The sequence below is a fragment of the Motacilla alba genome, chromosome 2 (genome assembly GCF_015832195.1).
Source record: "Motacilla alba alba isolate MOTALB_02 chromosome 2, Motacilla_alba_V1.0_pri, whole genome shotgun sequence".
Lineage (NCBI taxonomy): Eukaryota > Metazoa > Chordata > Aves > Passeriformes > Motacillidae > Motacilla > Motacilla alba.
This window is the reverse complement of record NC_052017.1, coordinates 133,542,400-133,555,144: the sequence shown is the minus strand read 5'-3', so window position 1 is coordinate 133,555,144 and position 12,745 is coordinate 133,542,400.

Here is a 12,745-nt window from a genome sequence, read left to right as displayed (position 1 = left end):
TGCACATTGTTATCAGAAATGATTGCACAATAAGTCGCTCCAATAAGCAGCCAGCAGGACCCTGCCAAAATGAAATGCCCTCTTCAGTACTGTAAAATGAGCTTCACTGACAAGGGTAAGATTTCACCTTCCTTCTTCCATAAAGTCCACATTCCCAAAGGAGTCTTTTCTACTCTTGTTGTCTTTCCTTGTTTGCATTGCTCAGCTTTAAACTGAAGTTTCCCTAGGTTGTTTCCTTCTCTCTATAAGGTGAAGATGAAATGCTTTTAAATATTAACATAGGCATGTTTCTAAAATGGCTCAGTTCATACAGAACCTTCCAACAGCCCTGCAGCAATTAATAATTTTGAAATCTTTTTACTGTTCCTTCATATGACACCTATGAAGAGGAACCAGAAATTTAGCTAAGTCCATGTAAACTGCAGTTGCACTACTGGGAAAGTTAAGTAGGTGCCACTTGAAGGCTTGTCAAGGATTGAGTTGTCCTTTTCAGGCTTCATGCCTATACATCATGGAGTTAAAGAAAATAAAACAAAGCCTCTTCTTCCCCTTTTTCAGTTTGCTGTGAGTGGCTGAGCTCTAGGAACCTCCTATGTGCCCTGGCAAGAGGGTACAGGCTAATAAGGCAGATCGAAAGGCTTCTTCTGGGGAAAAGAAAATAATTAAACATTCTCTCTCTAAAAGTCATGAAACTGGTTTTCAGTGACTTGGAAAGACTGGTGGACACTTCAGCATCCAGGGGCATCTGGGTGGCTTGAAGACGGCTGGTGGAGGGCACTTGTTGCCTGTGCAATCTGGTCAGGATTCTTGCTTACCTTCAAGAGAAGTCTTCTGGTGTCAGCCAGTTTTTGCTTTGCTCATGTTGGACTACTGCCATATTTCCAAGATCAGGGCCTTTGTGCGGTGATGTCCTGTCACCAACAGAATTGCTGGTGATTAAGGTGTAAGAATTGCCTTTGCAGAACTCTCAGTGCCTGGGCTATTCTCAACCAGGACCTGCTTATTCCATATTAGCTGCAGTACATGACCTATCTAAAAAACTGATGGGCAATTTCTCAAATACAGGATAAATCCAAAGACTTTCTCATATTTCACAGCCTATGAACTTTGGAACACCATACACTATTTTCCAGTCAAAATTTTATGCTGAGTTGTGCTCCATCCTAGTTTTATTTTAGACTTCTTTATTTTACTTTTATATCCAGGTGAGACAAAAAAGCTGAAAAACGAGAACCTGCCTGAGTTTAATGTTGGAAAAAGGAGAAAAAAACAGCAGGCTGGTTCCCACTGATATATTCTTAGTAACCTGGATAAACAATCTCTTAGTTGAGGAAGACGAGAAAATGTAGGAATTAAAAAGGCGTAAAAGTATGTCTGAGAGTGCAGGCCTCTCAGGTCATCACAGAGCTTCCATCACACAGCCTACCAGAAATAGTGGGAAAAGATGGAGCAAGATCGCCCCGGAGACAAAGTTAAAAATAGTGGTATGGCATTGGTGATGCTCAGTCAAAAAGATTAAAAAAATAACTAACATGTTGTTTGTCTTAGTCTTAGGGTGACTGTCTCACTAAGGTGTGAAAAAGTGAAGGAGGAATGGGGCATGATCAGACTCTGAAGTCCTGGTTGGTTTTGAGGTCCACTGATTCCTGTGCACTGATTACTGCAGCCTGGACAGTCACTTCATTTGCTGGTGATGGAGCTGCCTGGTTTGTGTTCACTGGCCCCCGTGCTCCCTTTAAAGCTCCTTCACAAACACAGAGACTTGAAAGGAGAAGCAATAATTCAGGAAGTCTCTTAACACAGCAGGTTTACATTTGCAATATGGAAGGGTTAGGATTGAAAACAAAAGTAGTTTAATTCAATTTTCAAAAATCAGTACCTAACGCAGGATTATCTTTAATGACAGACATGGAGGTGTCAAAGGACTGTGTCAGGTTTCAGACCTTTCCATAGTTTAAATTCCTGTGTTTAATCAAAGGTTAGCTGAATCACTGCTGGTAGAAGAGTTACTTCAGTGCCGTGGTGCTGTGGGTGGCCTACAATAAGTAATCCCATACTCAGGCTGCAGTCTCCTACATGCAAAAATATTTCCCGTGCATGTCTCTGTGTACAGAAAATACATGTGACAGAATATACAGACTCGACTCTCTCTCAGGGCAATGCAAAATATTTCAAACTTACATTATTTCTGAACTGCTTCATCCGTTAGCTGAATAACTTTAATTTTTTCATTGTGACTCCTCTGAAATTATTTCCTATCAAACTGCATAAAATGAAGTAATAGCACTTAGCTTTTTTTAATTCTTTAGTGCCAGAATTTGTATCAGCAGAATTTTAATAACTTTGTAAAGCTACATTTTCTTATTTTTTTTCCTGCACAGCATATTACTTATAGAAAAATACAGGAATTAATCTTCTGTGAACTGATAGTTTATTGGTTTGGAAATACTCAGCATATATACATAAACTAGGACATAAAATAGAAATTTATTCATATCCTGAAGTTGAAACTCCCATGCTATTTGCATCTCCAGTAAGTAGTAGTGCAAATAATTTCTGTGAAAAGAATAGTATGGCTGCAGAATCCATGGCTATTCTTTGTGTTCAAATGGAGATTTGTACGAAGTTTTGAAAAATATCTCCTTTGTTCCTTGATATAGTAACTTTATTGTTGCTCAGTTTGATTGATTTTAACACCTGGAATGTTAATGTTACTCCTTTTGATGAAATTTATATTTTTTTTACTTTGCAGAACTTGGTTAATTATATATAAAATTTCTATGATATAATGAAGTATATTAACCTATAAAGGCTTGATGTATCTGACACTTATTCTAGATTTTTTGGGGAAGATTTCGAAGTCTAAAAAGGTGAATGATATCATTAACTGAGCTGTTTTAAGAAAATTTAAACCCAAAAACCTTTCCACTGCAACCAAATATCAAAAAAATGCTGATCTATTTTTACAAAATGTGGTTTTCTCACAGAAGACTTGCTATTAAAAAGAAATATTCAGGGAAGGAGAATTTCTTCATAGAAATATTTGTGGCTCCACTGAAAACCTCAGAATGAAGGGTGTGGGTTTCCAATGAAAGATCCACATATTTTGGTATTATGGTGGAAAAATTCTACTTTTTTATAAACTCCTCCCTTTCCACCCCCAAAGTTCCCTAAGGAAATCAACAGTTAAATGCAAATAAGAAACAATAATTATTGGTTTTCTGAAAAGGAAATTGTGGGAAAATTTGAAATTTCTGCCCCTTCCCTCTCTATTTCAGGTACTATAAAAGCATTATTAAATGTCTGAAAGCATTTTCCTAATTACTTCATCTGTGATACAAGCATAATTATTTCAGCTCTTCTAGAAACACAATTGTATAAGGAAATGAGTGATAAGTTGAAAATAGGAAGTATCCCTTACTTCAAGGGTGACCAAGTGTCTTGTACAGAATTTAATGGAAAAATTGAGTGTTTTTTGATTATTAATGTTTTTCAGTAACATCCAAAGGAAAAACACTGTTTGTCTCAATCGCCTCCAAAGATAATGCAGGACTTGAAAGCCATACAAATTTATGTAAGCCATAAACTGGCAGTCAACTTCCTACTCATCATCCTGAAACTCTCAAAATGACATGGCAAAATACAAGAAGTAGCAGGAATCCTTTTCCGTTTCCAAGTGGTACAAGAAATCCTTCTTTCCGTATGTCTCCTTTTTTTTTTTTTTTTTTTTTGCCTCTGTCTTGATTCCAAATTCACCTTCAATCAAGCAGCTCACATAAAAATAAATTTTTTCATTGTTAGGAAAGCATAAGTTTCACGATAGCCTCCCCAAAATCTGCCTCTTCATTCAGTGAGAAAAGGAGATCCATTCCAGAAAACAGAGTTATGGCATTCTGTGTGGTCTAGATAGTTCACTGGAGTTCTTACCAGTTTTGGTCAAACATAAGGTCAGCTCTTGGATGGGTGAATGGAGAGCAGTGAAATCTGCTGGGCATTGAAAGCTATGTAAGCAGACTGCACAGCTAAGCCAGCCTCTCCCCATGCTGGATACACAAGGACAATAAGAGAAGGGGAAACCTGCATCTGCTCTGTGTTTATAGACAGGCATAAAATGATTATTGTAAGACTTGTAGATAATACGATCCAATGTGGATACAAACCTCTGGAGTATCCAAGGAATTCATTTTAGTTTTGAGAAGTCTTTGATCTGTCAACATTGACATTTTCTGCCCTAAATAACAATTAAGCCATTAGAGCAGTGTGACTGAAGCCAAGTTTTCTGTAGATTCCCACCCCACAGCAATAGATGTCAGATTGTAACACAGTATAATTCATATAACGAAGAAATAATCCAAATTATGGTAATCAAAAAAACCCCTAATATAAAACCTAATCCAAAAATGACATCTGCAGTTTTAAGCAAAGTGCTGTTACTTGAGTGATTAGATATCATGTTTGACCATAAAGAATTCATGGTCTGCCTTTATTCCAAAAGCTGTCTAAACTGTGAATTTTTATTAGTGATTTGTCCAGTATTTTAGACTGCAGTAGAAGTAATAAAATGTGTCAATAATTTGTTCCTTTAGACTCCTTGCCTCAGAAATCTGGTTTCAATTCCATCTGGACTAACATCTACTTCTAACAAGCTTAGATATTTCAAGATATCCAAAGCCAATAAAACAAGTCTTGTGCTAAATCAAAAATCTGGGGAACATTTCAATGCCTCAATTGGAAATGATTAGCAGTCACAATGTCAATGCTTAAACTTAAAAAACATCTATTGAACATAGGAATGTACGGCTTGATTTTGTGTCTTCATCAGTGGGAGCGAGCTTCAGTGAGATTTCACAATGACCGAGATGAAGGCTGGTGCTGAGTAGAACAACTTCCACAGCAGCTGCAGGGCTCACCTGAAGCCCTCAAGGAAGCCTTGGGGATAGTGCAGCTCCCATTCAGCCCTGCTGGCACACACCAAACCCAGTCTGCACCGTCAGGGAGCAAAAATACTCCTTGCTTTTCGCTTGCTCCTCCTGGTAAGACATGTACTCATTTGACAGAGACAAGTGGGAGACACTTTATTCAAAGAAGCCAAAAGTCTGTGAGACAGAACTATGATTAATTTTCATGGTTATGTCTTGACAACAGTTAGAAGAGAAAAAAAAAAATCATCATTTTCTTCCTAAATCTTTTATTTTATGCTATAACACATATTTCATTTTTTATATAAAGGCAAGGGAGATATTGTGATGTGTTGCCCTATTTTCTTTAGATGAGAACACCAGGCTTAATTTTCTCTAATGAGCAGAGGTTTCATTGCAGAAATTTAAAAAACACTGAAGATGTAACCACTATTTGTAGATGTCCTTTTGTATTTTTTTCATTTCAAACCTGAAATTGTTTAAGTGTACGGATTAAAATTGTTTAAGTGTATGGATTAAAGTCGTCCCATCACAAATATTTGTCACTCCTACAGTAACAATCTCTGGTATTTTCAATATATACAGGGCTCTTGAACTTTATTGAATAACTTGGGATACATTTATTTTGAGAATTTAGCTATTACTTGACTTATTTTAATCCCATGTCACTCAAAATAATTTACCCTTGATCTGATTTGATTGTTAAAGCTCTTTCCTTAAGATCTGTTGGAAAGCTTTCATTTGACATCTGTTCATTTTGTTAACTGACTCTTCTGTCTAATCCTTGCAATCTGGGAATTTTATGGTGATCATGAAATCTCAACAGTCATCCAAGTTGCAAAGTTTACAGTTCCTGAAGTAATTCTTCTTGGAACAGTAACTTCAGTATTCTCTGAAGATGGCTTCTCTCTGTGTGCTCATCTAATAATCTTTCCTGAATATATATTTCACCACTGGAAGTCAAAAAGAAACCAGTCGATCCCAGTAGATCTCCTATATTTTGGTGCACTAAACCAAAAACAAAACCATTAATCTTAAAGTAATTCTAACTTTAAACATACTTACATATGAAGCTTTGCAAAGAATTGCTAAGCCTGTACTAAGCATTGCCCATGTCCACAAACTAACCAAACCAAATTAAAGTTCCATTTCTGTAGTGGACTAGAGACACACAGTGCTCTGCTGAGCCTCCCAGGTGGCAGAATACAGTTTAGACAAATTCTAAAATGTTTCCAAGTTCCTTTGCTTGCTTCCTGTTGCTTCCTTGCTTCCTGTTGCTTTTGCATTTCTCTTAGTCTTAATACTGCAGAAATGGGAGAATGGGAGTATTCAGGAGTATGTTTTTCATTGTATCAAATCCTACAATATCTGAGAAAATGCAAAGTTTAAGTCTGACAATGGTTTAAAAACATTAATCCAAATGAGTTTAAGAAACAACTTGAATTTCATTGATCAGTTTCACTTGTCCCTGAATCAGAGAACATAATTCTCACCAGTTTTAAGTTCTAGGATGTTGACATGATGAAAATACCTGAACAACCTCAGTGCAAGTTCTGTGTTTTTGTTTGCTACTTTAGCAAATCCACCCGCACCTCTGTAGTAATAATATCCTCCAGGAATTCCAACCAGCTGAAGCATGATCTCCACTTCCTGAGAACATGTGGCTGTTCTCAGGCTGTCACTTTTTCCAAGGGTATCTTTATTTGATCTCATGAAACACTTCTGTCCCTTATGAGGCTAAATGCATTGATATACGTTTTCTAAGTAAATCCCTAGAACACTTTTTTAATAATGGGGTTATGATAACCATGGCCCAGTCCTTGGAGATCTTGTTTGGACTAAGCAAAATTTTATAAAATCTGCTTAGGCTTCTCCAATTTCTAATCCTCTTCCCTTATCAGCTTTGGACAAATATTTTTTGGCTTGATGCCTTGTCAACAATATCATCCCTTGACTCCTTAATAATCTTTCTAGTGTGGTTAATACAGTCTTTAACTTTTTGTTTGATTTCCAAAAAACCTGCATTGCTATTTTAACCTTCTCAGACTTCACAATTGAAGCAGCATTTACAGCATAATCATTCTACACCTTTTCTATTCCCTATGGTTTGCTTTTAAACTTCAGACTGTCCACACCACCAGAGACAGCCATGTAACTGTAGTTTGCCAGAGAAACTTGATAAATGGAGAATTCTCAAAGAAAATTCATTCCAGCAGTGTGTTCACATAAACTACAGCAGTTCAAAGTGACATATGTTGGAATGAAACGAATTTTGGTTTGATGAAAAAGATATATTTTTTTGGCTTGATGGCTTTTCCTATAGAGAATGAGTTTGTGATTGGAAATATTTGTACAAGCTTAACAATTTTCCCACTGCATAATTTACTGAAGATATCACTGTCACTAAATGCATTTTATGTCTAAGCAGGCTCCTTCTTTACTTTCTCCCACTTTTGGAGCTGTTTGGGACCTGCTGATTTTCTGAGTCCAACACTGCCTGACATTGCTCCAGTCTGAGGTGTTTGTTTCTTTTTACTGTGACTCTCCACTGCTGAGGTGACCCCCAGTGAGGACAGAAATTCGTGTGTTTAGGGAAGATCAAAAAGCTATCCATAGATTACTGCTGTATAGCTTTCACACAATGGAAGAACCTAAATACCAATTAGAGCAGGAAACTCTACCCACACAGCTCATTTTTGTGCATGAAAGATATACACAAAGCAGCATGTGTCCTAATAATTTACAACCTGCCAGAAGAGAACAGATGGATGAAACAAACATATTGAGTTGTAAATATGTCATCTGTTCCCAAGAAATCTCAAAGCTCTAATTGGAGTCAAAAGGTTAAATTTATACTGAAGTTATAACCAATGAAGGGATGAGAAAAATTCACTAACCACTGTTTTTTAATCAAAATTGAGAGAACAATTTTTCCTAGTAGATATCACAGTGACACAAGAGCTGTTACACTGGAATACGAAAGGAATGTTTTAACTTGGAAACTTATGGAATAATCTAAAAACAAATTTTAGTTGTTGATTGTCTCAAAAATCATACTTTAATTTTTCTCATGGTGCTTTGAATCTCTGTAGTTGGGAAAAAATGAATAACTGTTTTTGCAAATGTATCCCAACTAATGCTTTACACAGTTTTTTGTTGAGTTGTGTGAGCAACCAGATATTAGATGGGGTCAGACCTGACAGACTGGCAGCCATTCTGCTTCATTAGATGCATTGTTCACACACTGCCCCAGATGATGCACAGCACCACTTCACACAGTCCTGCTGGAACTGAAGCAATCTCCAGGCTTCTGAAAACCATCCCAGCAAGGAATAGACACTTAAAGCCTCAGCTGGGAAAACCCATGGCTGTTTAAATCCCACATGAATTTTCACTCAGATGCTGGCAGCTGTCCTGCTCAGGGCACTGAGGGCTCAATCAAAGGCCTACAGTCCATGAGGTTTGCTAAAAAGCATTTATAAGCAGCTGTGGGTGGTACCTTGCTTGTGGTTTATGTGCTCTCAGCACAGAAGGCATCCAGCCACACTGACCAAAACATTGAACAGACAGTCTTTAAAACAAGTAATCTTTCCTAAAATCAGCAAGCATTGCAAACTTGGGACATAGCATTATTGCTTCATGAATTATGAGTAAAACATGCAATAATCCCACATGAACTGTTGCAGAGCCTGAAAAATGAGGAGTAACATGATAACATTTTATCCTTTAAAATACTAGTTTTTAAATAAAGATTTGTATGTCAAATCAAGCCTTCTGGTCTTATCAAGCCTTCTGTGCTATTTTATATCTGTCTTTCTTTTGCGCTTTTAACTTTTCATTTTAAACTAAACTGACACTGCAGTGGTGGTCTAGCACTTTGTCATTTCTCTGCAGCTTTTCTGCCTCCTCTGGACAACTGATATTTGCAGGCCACAACTTCAACTGGATGGCAGTTTCCAAATTAGAACATAGGAAATCTTGTATCAGGCAAAATCAAAATTTTTCCTCAATTCTGCTTTTCTATAGAAGAATCCTTATCCAACAATTAGGTCTGAGAAAAGGGATAGAAGCAGGTTCAGAATGTAGGGATGATTTTTCGTAAATATTGATCAAGAACTTTGTTCAGAGGCAATGTTATTATCTAACAACTGTAGATTTTTCCCAATATTTTTTTAAGATTACATATTTTAAACCATTTGAATTTGTAATATTTCCAGAGCTCCAGACTAAAGATAACATCCGTTTGTGCCGGAAGGACAAAGGCAGGAATAATCATTCTCTTCTCTACGCACCTACTGTTTTAATGAACTATATATTCCTTCCTTTATGTCTTGCTTAGTAGAATTTCCTTCTTCATTTCTTCTGTAGAAGCTGTTCCAAACCTTTATTCATTCTTCTTGTCCTATTTTTGACCTTCTCCTCATCTTTCCACTGCTATTGTATTCTCTTTTTAATGGAGGGAACATAAATGCAGTAATAATTCAAGCTATAAGAGCTCCATAGCATTGTACAGTGGCAGAAGTTTTATAATTCCTATTTTGTTTTCTTTTCTGTTCCTTTCCAACATATGAGCTACTTTTCTGACTACTGCTGAATAATGAGCTGATTAGATAACAAGGTAAATGCTAAGCTTCTCTAATACAGCTCTCTCCCACTCTTGCATATGCACTAAAAAAATAGAAGATCCAGTCACAGAGCAGATGTTTTCAAATGCTGCTTGTCAGAAAAAAAAGTAGACATTTGCAAAGCCAGAAAAAAATGCTGTAACAATATTTTTTTATTCTATTAGAAACAAAATTTATAATCTCTTCTTGTAGTTATTTCATATGGATTATGGAATATCTTTTAATAAAAATTTTACTGAAGGCTACTTTCTTTTTAAAATCAAAGTTTCGATTCCATTCCTAAAGGAAAGAGAAAACTTTGGTTCCTTTTACCTATGTGAATAACCTTTTCAAGGCATAATGTGCACTCACTAGCACTGACTGAAATCCAGCATAACACTATTGGCTTAATGGGAGTGGATATAGCTTTGGAGTTATGTAGCACTTTGGCAAAGTCCTTTTGGGAAAACTTTTTTTATGTGACAGAAGAAAAAATAATAACTACTTTTGAAAAAAAGCTTATAAGAACAGTGAAGTATTCTTCACTACACAGTCATTGCTAAGTACCTGTCATTTGCTCCTGAAATTACTTTATAGTGTGAAGCAAAGCCCAGAAAAATCAGTGGGAAATCTTCAATCTGGGCTTGTATTTGCAAATTCATTCCTCTCTTTGGATATATATGAGCAAATCTATTTGGCATTAATGTGCTAAAGCCTACTGTCTTTTCTCTTAATTAGTTTTGACTAATTCAGTTGATGAAATATGAGTTTTTCCACACATATCTAAGATCAGAATTTGGCAGAGTGTTGAAAACATATCCTAAGATGTAAGATATTGCATAACTTTCTTCGTATGGTGTACTGCTGAATAAATATTTTCTCTGAGACCAAAATCAAGTTGCTTCAACAACCCTTCCAAATAGCAGTGGAGGAATATTTGACTGCAGATCCAGCTTTTTCCTTAGCACATTCTGTGTGAAGGACATATGTTTGTGTCAAGAACAGCATGTCAGAACAATCACCTTATAAGCTGCCATACAAAGTTAATTTTAAGTTGCCATAATTGGTACCTTCAAGTCAGTAGAGAAATTTTTCTTACTGGCACTGGTCTTGGTGGCTTCTGAGAAGCATCACCCTTGAGAGCAATTCCTCATTCTTGAGAAGGAATCGTTCAGAATTATTCAGCGGAAAAATTATCATTTGAACCATCAACAGTGTTAGCCTTCCCAAATAAAGGTCATCAGAACTGGACTATGGCATGGAAAATTATTAGCAATTTACTCACAAAATATACAACTTAGCATTGGCACAGGGCATTTGGACCAAATTCCATTCTTGCTTGGAGTGGTCTAACGTAGCTTACGTGACAATCTGATGAAACTTTAATCCTGTTGCCAACACGTGCCCCAAGGCCTGGAGATGCCAGGCAAAAAAAAGACAAGGCTTGCAAAGACTATACTTCTTTATCTCAGTGCAGCAGTGCTTCCTGAAACATGAAGGTAAATCCTCATACAGGCAGTTAAAAACAAATAACAATGGCGTTTCATGTCTGACCCCCTGCTTGCATGATGTAAGTAGATATGTTCACAGTCCTGTGAAATACCAATGCCAATGGCTGGTTACCTTTTATTCTTGAGACTTGAAATCATTCATCTGTGCTTATCTTGAACCTGGGGCACTAGCTGTAGCAGCTGCAGTGTTGTACACACTTATGCTCACACATATTGTTGCCTAAAATAACTCACCAGTGGGCAGAAAATTAGAACATTCAAACATCCAGTATAAGGCAGTGGGCTGACAAAACAGACATCTGGATCTTATATTAACATTGACAGAGTGTGGTTCCCAAATGTTCGGCTTTATTTATGTGAAATGGAAAAGCAAATACAGAATCAGAGAATCACAGAATGAGCCGAGTTGGAAGGGACCCACAAGGATAATCAAGTCCAACATGATAAATCATTAGAATATATTTACACTACACTGTAGCCATGGAGGTAGGGCCTAATTCAGGGTTTATGCTGCGATCTATGTGAACAAGGTGTTAGTTTTAGCTCTTCTGGGAATTCCACCTAACAGACCTGTGGGAAAAATGAATTTGAGATGGCACAAGAAGCTTTCTTGCACCAGTGAGGCAACAGGAACTGCTGGTGCTGAAAGAAGGTGGGTCCCACAAAGTAAGAAAACTGGGAATGTTTATCTTGGCAGAGGATTGTGTTTACTCAGCACTTGCCACCAGCAAGGCTACTGTGTTTCTCGCTGTAGAACACATGGTAAACAGCAATGATGAGGACAGGGAAGCCAGGGATAGCTTTTGATGGCTGACTTCAGGTTGCAATTGCCATTTTAGGCTTCAGTGATTCAGGCTTGAACATGGAAAAGGTTTGTTGACCAAATAACCCATAGCTCAAACAGATTCCTCTCCAGCTTTCATACCCTCTGTCTTGACCAAAGGGACCACAAGATTCAGAGGCAAAAAGAGACGAAGCAATAGAAGAGTAGCTCTCTCTACTCCAGCGTCTTTTACTCCTCAGGGGCTTCATGTTCCTTTGCTTTCCAGAGAAGATCTGTTGGACTTTTTTAGCTGTAGTGTCGTAACCATTCATTTTAAGCACTCAGGTTTCTTACTTCTTCACACTGCTTGGTTTTTCAGCTGCTGCTAGATCCAGTCCCCACCAAGATGATATTAAATCCTGGATTTTACAGCTATGTCTACACTAGTAAAAATGGACTAGGATGCATCCTGTTTGTCCCCAAACAGTAAGGAGAAGAAATAAATACCCTGCCCAAAAAATGGAAGTACCCTTGAAAATCAAAGAGTCTCAGGTGATGAGAAATTTAGGGAAAATGTTCATACCCCTTTGATCCAGGATCACTTCCTCTTTTCAATGACCTGTCAAGGTATTTATGCCTATTTTCACAGTAGTTTCATAAATGAAGTTCATATTTTCATAAATAAAGCAACCAAAGCACCTTTTGAGCAATATGAACAAATAAGACCCCAGAATGTTTAAATTATATTTGTTTTGCTATTCTGAAACACCTTTGCTAACATTTAGGGGAAAGGAATCTTTCTTTTCCCAGCATGTTCTGTGGCATTCCGGTAGCTTCAGCTGAACACTTTCCAGGACTCAAGACAAATTCAGGCTGGATGAAATAATTAAAATTAATATTTCACGCCATGTATTTTAGAAAAAGAAATAGAATAAATCAGCAAGACTT